The sequence below is a fragment of the Pistacia vera genome, unplaced genomic scaffold (genome assembly GCF_008641045.1).
Source record: "Pistacia vera cultivar Batoury unplaced genomic scaffold, PisVer_v2 Contig104, whole genome shotgun sequence".
NCBI lineage: Eukaryota > Viridiplantae > Streptophyta > Magnoliopsida > Sapindales > Anacardiaceae > Pistacia > Pistacia vera.
The window spans coordinates 1,368,447-1,377,461 of NW_022195071.1; the positions used below are offsets into that span (position 1 = coordinate 1,368,447).

Consider the following 9,015-nt stretch of genomic DNA (forward strand, 5'->3'; position numbering starts at 1 on the left):
CCTGGATATTATTTTGTTTGCGCTCTGAAATTTTTAGAGAATTTATTCCTTGACAGGTTCCATGTATGCTTTAATGCTTAAATCATTTTGTTCATCTTTGTTTATTTTTTGTTGCTGCTAGAACTTGGTTCCTACGCTAAGAGCTTGAAAGGAGTTCAAGCAGTGGAAGCTGGAGGTGTTCTTCGGCGAGTGAAGCTTGGGTGGAGCTCAAGCATTGTCCAGGAGTGTTCTTGGTGTGGAGTGATCCTAGAAGCAACGAAGCATTAGAGATTCAGAGGGTGGTGTTTAGTGTAACGTAGAACAGAGAGTTCTCTTTGCTGTAGCTAAAATAAACTCTGAGTGATATCTTGTAATGTTTGTTGTTATAGTGGATTAGCTTCGATCTGGACGAGGTCCTATGGATGTAGGCTAAGAGTGGTTTTAACCGAACCATGTATATAATTGTGGTTTTACTTTCTGCACCTGTGTTTGATATGGCTAAAACCTAGAAATGTCTTAATCTACTTGGTAAATATTCTGCTGCACTTTAAAATGGGTAATCTAAAATCAAAGTGGTTTAACCAATCCCCAACATTTGTATTTCTCATATTCATTTTCAGATGTCCGGTCCTAATCTGTTGTTGCATAAGTGTTTAAGATAGATTTTTATATTGTTCATACAGTTATAATCTATATTGATAAATTCTTAATCCTAATTCGCTCTTCTCTTGTGTGATTGCTTGTGATAGTCCAAATTGGCAGCCATAATGGCATCTTTCATAATTCATAAACCTCGGCGAAGATCATCTTTTACCGAAGCTGCTCTCAAGGCTGTAAGTTTACCACATTCAACTTGTTGCCATTTGATTTTATGGGAAGAATTTTTGTTCCTCTCTTTACTTTCTCCAAGAAATATACAATTCCGGATTTGTCCATGATCTATTTGGTTAATTATTTTCGCACCTTTTAGCTTAAAAGCATTGGAGATTTGGAACAGTTGATGTTAAAGCATGGAAAAGATTATGTGGATCTACACCATACAACTGAATAGGAAAGAGACAGCATCGAGCATGAAGTAAGTTGTGAAATTCTCAGGGTGCTGATATAAGCCTTTGATTCCTAAAACTTGATATGAAGTTTATCTGCCATTGTATCTGATAAGACGCGACGATCCAAGAGGGGCCATAAGCCAAATCCCAAATATTTAGGATGAGCTGGAACGTGCAGGACCAATGCATGAGCATGCATGCATGCAGACAAGGGAGGAACTGGGTCGTGAAGGAACATGGTTGTGGTCGTGGATGAACTGGTCGCAGGTCGTGGCAGTTAAACTAGGTCGTGGTCGTGGTCATGGATGAACTGGTCGTGGCAGTTAAGTGCAGTAACGTGCAGAAGGAAGTGGTCTTCTGCAGTTGCAAGTTAACGCAACACAGTAACGTGGTTGCGAGTTTTACGCCATCTTAATTTCGTTGTTATTAATCATTTTACGTATTTGAATTTCATGTGTTAGTTGTTAACTTTCATTTTATTATGGTCTGTGTGTATGTGGGTTTGCTTATTTAAGCAGCCAATGTTTTCATTAATAGACTGTCAAGTATTTTGCATCTAAGTTGCTGTACGTTTCTCACCCGAAGAGAAACAAACTTTTCATAGCATTTTTACACTCTACGTTTGGGACTTATCATTGGTATCAGAGCAGGTTTTTTTTTTTATGGGAACCAACAAGGAGCAGATTGAGCACTTGGAGTCTAGACTCGGTGCAGTTCAGGAGGGACTACAGCGAATGGAGATTGGTATGAACGACAAACTCCACCATTTGGAGGAAGCTCTCAATCGACTTTCGAATGTGTTACTCGCTAATCTGGAATCCTCAAATCATGGCATTCAACACCGAGAAAACCAAGATGGAGGTCGGCAGATTGTCTCATCCAAATCAGTCCAGCTAGAATTTCTACGCTTTTCTGGAGACGATCCAACGGAGTGGTTCAATTGGGTGGAACAATTCTTCGAATACCAAGGCACGACAGCGAACCAAAAGGTTTCCATGGCTGCTTACCACCTGGAAGGGGAGGCCAACCAATGGTGGCAGTGGCTTCGCAGGACATTACAGGAAGAAGGACACATAATTTCATGGGAAAAATTCAAAGAGGAATTATGGCTCGCTTCGGACCATCAGGATGCGAAGACTTTGATGAAGCTCTCTCAAGGATTAGGCAATTGGGGACATTGAGAGACTATCAACGTGAATTTGAGAAGCTCGGCAACAAGGTGCGTGGATGGACGCAAAGGGCGTTAGTGGGGACATTCATGGGAGGTTTGAAGGCTGAAATTTCTAATGGGATACGAATGTTTAAATCACAGTTACTCAAGGAGGCCATTAATTTATCAAGAACGCGAGATGAGCAGCTTACACGGTAGCAACGGTTCACACGAACTCCACCCACAAGAATTCCTCTCGCTCTTCCACAAACCACGCGAGTAGCTCCTGCTACACCTACAGGACCCATTAAACGTTTGTCTTGGGAAGAAATGCAGAGGAAGAGAGCACAAGGTCTCTGTTTCAACTGCAATGAACGCTTTACAGCAGGCCATAGATGTCAAAAGCCGCAGATATTACTCTTGGAGGGGCATGCAGGTAACGTGATATATGAGGACATTATTGATCAACAAACACTGGAAGAAGACCACGGGGGAGATGTAGCAGAGGTGCAGGAACCTGAACTTGAACCAGAGATCACCTTGCATGCATTAACGGGATGGACAGCACCAAAAACCATGCGTGTAACAGCGAAAATAGGTCCCCACGAAATAATGGTTTTGATTGATAGCGGATCGACACACAATTTCATCAGCAATTGTTTAGCAAGCATGCTCAGACTACCAGTGGTACCCACGGAGACATTTCCTGTCCAAGTGGCTAATGGAGAAAGATTAACGTGTCAGGGGCCTTACGATAAGGTACTGGTAGAATTACAAGGCACCGAATTTTACCTCACCCTTTTCTCTTTGCCATTATCAGGTCTTGATCTTGTCTTGGGCGTTTAATGGCTTGAAATGCTGGGTTCCGTGGTTTGTAACTGGAAGCAGTTGACCATGGATTTTATTTGGAAAAATCAAGACCGTAGGCTGCAAGGAGTGGCCGTGCAAACCATTTAGGCAGTTTCACCAAAGATGCTATCACAGGAAAGTCGCCATGGACATGCGCTATTTGCCGTGTGTTTCCAACCAAACATGGGGACCACACCACCTGATGCACCAACTCAAGATAAAAAGCAGAATATGCAAGGGTTGTTGAAAGAGTATGAGGACGTGTTCCAAGAACCTTCAAGTTTGCCACCTACATGTGAAGTGGATCATTGTATTACACTAAAGGAAGGAACCGAGCCAGTTAACGTAAGGCCGTACAGGTATGCCCACTTCCAGAAAGCTGAAATCGAGAAACTAGTCCAAGAAATGCTAGATTCAGGACTCATCCGTCCTAGTACTAGTCCTTTCTCGTCGCTGGTACTACTAGTGAAGAAGAAAGATGGCAATTGGTGGTTCTGTACAGACTATCGTGCGCTTAACGCCGCTACCGTCAAAGATCGTTTTCCTATTCCGACAGTTGACGATATGTTGGAAGAATTATATGGTGCTGCTCACTTCACCAAATTGGATCTAAGGGCTGGCTATCATCAAGTAAGAGTAAATCCTCCTGATGTTATTAAAACTACTTTCCGTACCCATAAGAGCCATTACGAATATCTCATAATGCCTTTTGGCCTTTGCAACGCACCCTCGACATTTCAGGCTATCATGAACTCAATATTTCGGCCTTATCTTCGAAAGTTCATTTTGGTTTTTTTTAATGATATTTTGGTCTATAGTCCCACCTGGAATGAGCATGTGGTGCATGTTAGACAAACATTAGAGATTTTGCGGCAACACCAATTCTTTGCCAAGGCAAGCAAATGCGTGTTTGGCCAACAAGAACTGGAATACTTGGGGAACATTGTCACACATCAGGGAGTTAAGGTTGATAACAGTAAAATTGCAGCCATGGTCGCATGGCCACCCCCCACTAATATTTCTGAGTTACGCGGTTTTTTAGGCTTAACAAGATATTACAGGAAGTTTATTCAAAACTACGGCATCCTAGCGCGACCCCTGACCAATCTGCTCAAGAAGGGAAAGTTTGGTTGGGATGCAGAAGCCGACTCAGCCTTTCTAGCTCTCAAGCAAGCAATGACAACTACCTCGACATTGGCTATGCCTAATTTCAATGACTCCTTTACCATTGAAACTGATGCATCTGGGGACGGAATTGGCGCAGTTTTGTCACAGCAAGGAAAGCCTATAGCGTTCATGAGTCGAGCATTAGGGGTTACCAAAAAATCTTGGTCCACTTACGCCAAGGAGATGCTTGCCATTATGGAGGCCATACGTTTATGGCGTCCTTATCTCCTGGGAAAAAAATTCTTCATTCTCACCGACCAGTGTAGCTTGAAATATTTCTTGGAACAGCGTGTGGCCATTCCATAATAGCAGAAGTGGGTAGTCAAGCTAATGGGCTATGATTACAAGATTATTTATCGCCCAGGCCGTGAAAACTCAGCAGCAGACGCCCTCTCACGCAAGTCTGGTAGCCCAGTTCTTCACCATTTGCATGTACCAGAAGTGACCATATGGGATGAAATTAAAAAGGCTTACGAAGGAGACTCTTATGTCCAATCACTAGCTCACATGGCTAAGACTCAACGAGAAGGACCGTATGCATGGCGTAACGGATTGTTGTTCTATAAAGGAAGAGTTGTCATTCCTTCTCAGGCAGCATTACGGATGACATTAATTCATGAGATGCATGATACAAAGATTGGAGGCCACTCTGGGGTCTTGCGGACATTCAAGAAATTAGCCCAACAATTCTTTTGGCCAAAAATGTACCAGGCGGTGCAAGAGTATATACAAAACTGTGAAACTTGCCAAAAAGTGAAGTCTGAAACCATGTCTCCCGCTGGGCTCCTGCAGCCATTACCCGTTCCATGTCATGTATGGGACGACATCTCCTTAGACTTCATTGAAGGACTGCCGACATCCCATGGCAAAGACACGATCTTAGTAGTTGTCAACCGTTTGAGTAAGTCTGCTCATTTCCTATCCTTAACTCATCCTTTTACTGCTAAAATCGTGGCTGAAAGGTTTGTAGAAGGCGTCATTAAATTGCATGGCTTACCCAAGTCCATCATCAGTGATCGGGACCCCATCTTTATTAGCAAATTTTGGCAGGAGTTCTTTCACATGTCGGGCACAAAGCTTCAACTCAGTTCCGCCTATCATCCCCAGACGGACGGGCAAACAGAAGTGGTCAACCGCTGTGTTGAACAATACCTCCGGAGTATGGTTCATCAATGGCCGCGCAAGTGAAGCAACTACCTTCCATGGGCTGAGCTCTGGTACAATACAACTTATCATGCGTCCACAGGCATGACTCCTTTTCAGGCACTATATGGACATTTGCCTCCTTCAATTCCCCTTTACTAGCATGGGTTTTCTTCAGTACATGAAGTAGACCAAAGTCTAGAGGCTCGGGACGCGCTACTGCGTCAACTCAAACATAATCTGGAGACTTCCATTAATCGCATGAAGCAGATTGCAGATCAAAAACGTCGGGATGTTTCATTCGACGTTGCTGATCTGGTGTTTCTTAAGTTGCACCCCTACAGACAACAGACTGCCTTCAAACGAGCCCACCAAAAGCTAGCTAGTCGCTTCTACGGTCCGTATCCCGTGATCCAAAAAATTGGGGCCGTCGCATACAAACTTCAATTGCCGGCAGGAGCCCGCATTCATCCTGTCTTCCATGTATCGCTCTTAAAATCGTGCGTAGGGGAGCGTGCGACGCCTTCAAAGGAGTTGCCGCCCATAACTGATGACGGGGTTGTTGTACTCGAACCGCGGCATATACTGGACACTCGCTGGGTCAAACGGGGCAACAAATTTGAAGAAGAAACTCTGGTCCAGTGGAAGCATCTTCCAGTAGACAAGGGAGGAACTGGGTCGTGAAGGAACATGGTCGTGGTCATGGATGAACTGTCGCAGGTCATGGCAGTTAAACTGGGTCGTGGTCGTGGATGAACTAGTCGTGGCAGTTAAGCGCAGTAACGTGCAGAAGGAAGTGGTCTTCTGCAGTTGCAAGTTAATGCAACACAGTAACGTGGTTGCGAGTTTTACGCCATCTTAATTTCGTTGTTATTGATCATTTTACGTATTTGAATTTCATGTGTTAGTTGTTAACTTTCCTTTTATTATGGTCTGTGTGTATGTGGGTTTGCTTATTTAAGCAGCCAATGTTTTCATTAATAGACTGTCAAGTATTTTGCATCCAAGTTGCGGTACGTTTCTCACCCGAAGAGAAACAAACTTTTCATAGCATTTTTACACTCTGCGTTTGGGACTTATCAGTATCTGCCTTCAAAGTTCATGCAATATGTTTATGCAAGGATATGATACATCGTTCATGAAACTGACACTGCCTAAATAAAATATACTATTTTTTTTTTTTCGTAAATGAGTTGCATGCTCCCCAGGAATCATTGCTTTTCACTAAAACATGACACGTATTCAAGTTTATGCAGGTTGCTGCTTTCATTAAAGTCTACAAAGAACAAATTGATATTTTCAAAAGGGAGAACGACATTTTCCCACCCAAGGTTTGCCAAAACAACACTTTCTCACCCATTAAGTTTCAAAATAACACTTTCCCACCCTTCGTTAGGTTCTATTATGTTTTCCGTTAATATTTTATTGAAAAGATGAAAATACCCTTGAATATTTTTCTTTATAAATTTTTTATTATTTTTTAATTAGCCAAAAAGTCAAATATTAAAAATTTAAAAAAGAAAAAATAGTTAACCCCACCTAAAAAGTTAGGAGTAATGCTATAAAATTGTTTAAAGTTAAATAATTTTAATATTTATTTATAATGTCGTCAATATCACATCACTATTATTTATAATGTTTTTCATTTTTACTAATTAACATAAAAAATCAATATTCCTAATTAATACAATAAACAAAGAAAAAAATGTATCTTTATACTTAGACTAATAAATAATCGAATAAAGACTTTGAATTAACTAAATTTTAATTTATAATCAACAAATTAAGAAATAAAATATTTAAGGATATTTTCGTCTTTTCAATCAAATATTAACAGAAAATACTAACAGAACCTAACAGAGGGTGGGAAAGTGTCGGGTGGGAAAATGTCGTTCTCCCTTCTCACAAATAGCATAAATGATGATGAAGCAAACTCAAATAAGGGCTGGCTTGGCCTTAGAGCTGACAACTCCAATGCTGATACTATAGCTCACAAACATGGAGTGGTATGCATGTGTCATTCTTTTTGTTTATTTGAGTTCATTTATTAATTTGGAAGTTAGTTTGAATAATTATTATTTTTATTTGCTATAAGTTGTACCGCATGTTAATTGTAATATGTTTTTGATCATGATATTTGTACTTCATGTAAATTGTGGTGGTGCATTTCACCTCAATTAGAAAAAGCATTGACTATCTGAAATTAGTTGTTGCTATTTGAATTCATATGGTACCTTCATTGGTTTATCTAGCATAACATGCTTCAAAAACAAAAGTTATGTGGTCTGTTTACCTGCAGGAGTAGTGCAGTGTAATGATTCTAAACCAAGTATCATCTTATGTTGCAGATTTGAGAGTATTTATTTGTTTGTTTATTTACCATTTCTCTACTTTATAATGTCAGATTCTTTCAGCAATAAACTTTTCTGCTGATTTTTTTACCGGCAGGTTCTAATTTTAAGTGAGAAACTCCATTCAGTCACGAGACGGTTTGATCAGCTCAGAGCCATCCGTTTCCAAGATGCTATCAATAGAGCAACACCAAGAAGAAAACTTAAACGTCTTGTTGAGTCCAATGAAGCAGATACCTCTAAATCAAACATTTCAGAGACCAGGGAGCTTGATGGACCCCAACCTGAATCTCTTAGTGTCCAGCAACAACTATTGGATGATGAAACACGTGCCCTTCAGGTGATTAGAATTTGTGATCTGGTAACTTCTCACAATCACAATATTTTCAATAACATGTTGCTTAGTAGCATTTAGGTCCTTGTTAAATTGACTCTTCCTTTATACTTTTTATACAGGTAGAGTTGAGTAGTCTCCTTGACGCTGTTCAACAAACCGAAACTAAGATGGTCCAAATTTCTGCTCTGAATCACCTCATGTCAAAGCATGTTCTGTAACAAGCCCAACAAATAGAGCTTCTTTATGACCAGGTCAGAATGTTTGTTTAATTATAGCATTTCAGTTGCAATCAGCATCAATCACTTATCTTTGACCATTTATTGTTGCAGTAAATTGCATGGAGTGTGGATATGATATAGTAGCTCTATTCTACATGCATTACATGTCCTTATGTAACTGAAGTTGGCATCGTAATGGAATAGTTAGAGAAACATCTATGGTTGGAGGCATTGTGGCAATACATCAAATTATCAAATCATGCCGAAGGCATAAGCATTTGCCTCATATTATTGTCAATGGTTGTTAGGATTCTCTGTTTATTTGTCAACTGATTGGAGCTCTGGTGGTGGTGGTGGGATTTTATAACACTTAAAATATTTTTTAAAATTTTCATTCATACAGGCTGTTGAAGCTACTAAGAATGTAAAGCTCGGTAACAAAGAACTCTCTCAAGCTATCCAGCGTAATAGCAACGGCAGGACCTTTCTTTTGCTTTTCCTATTTGTTCTTACTTTTCACTCCTCTTTCTTGATTGGTATAGTTAAAAAATACTTATTTATTCACTTAAAAGAGTCTCTTGTAGTTTTGACAGAGTAAAGAGAGAAAATATAGATTGGAAAAGTGAGCACCGATAATACCTGTATATTATTCATCAATACGAAAATTCTCAAGCACGGATATTTGCATCTTTTTTCAAAATTTTAACTCTCGTTAAATGAAGTCAGTAAGAATTAAATTTATTTTCATTGGCTGTTGAGGTTACAAAGAATG

General features: G+C 40.2%; 1 pseudogene; it reads left to right on the forward strand.

Annotated features, from left to right (window-relative positions):
* Positions 1-734: 734 nt before the first annotated feature.
* Positions 735-8,789, forward strand: LOC116126128 (annotated as a pseudogene).
* The last annotated feature ends 226 nt before the right edge of the window (positions 8,790-9,015 follow it).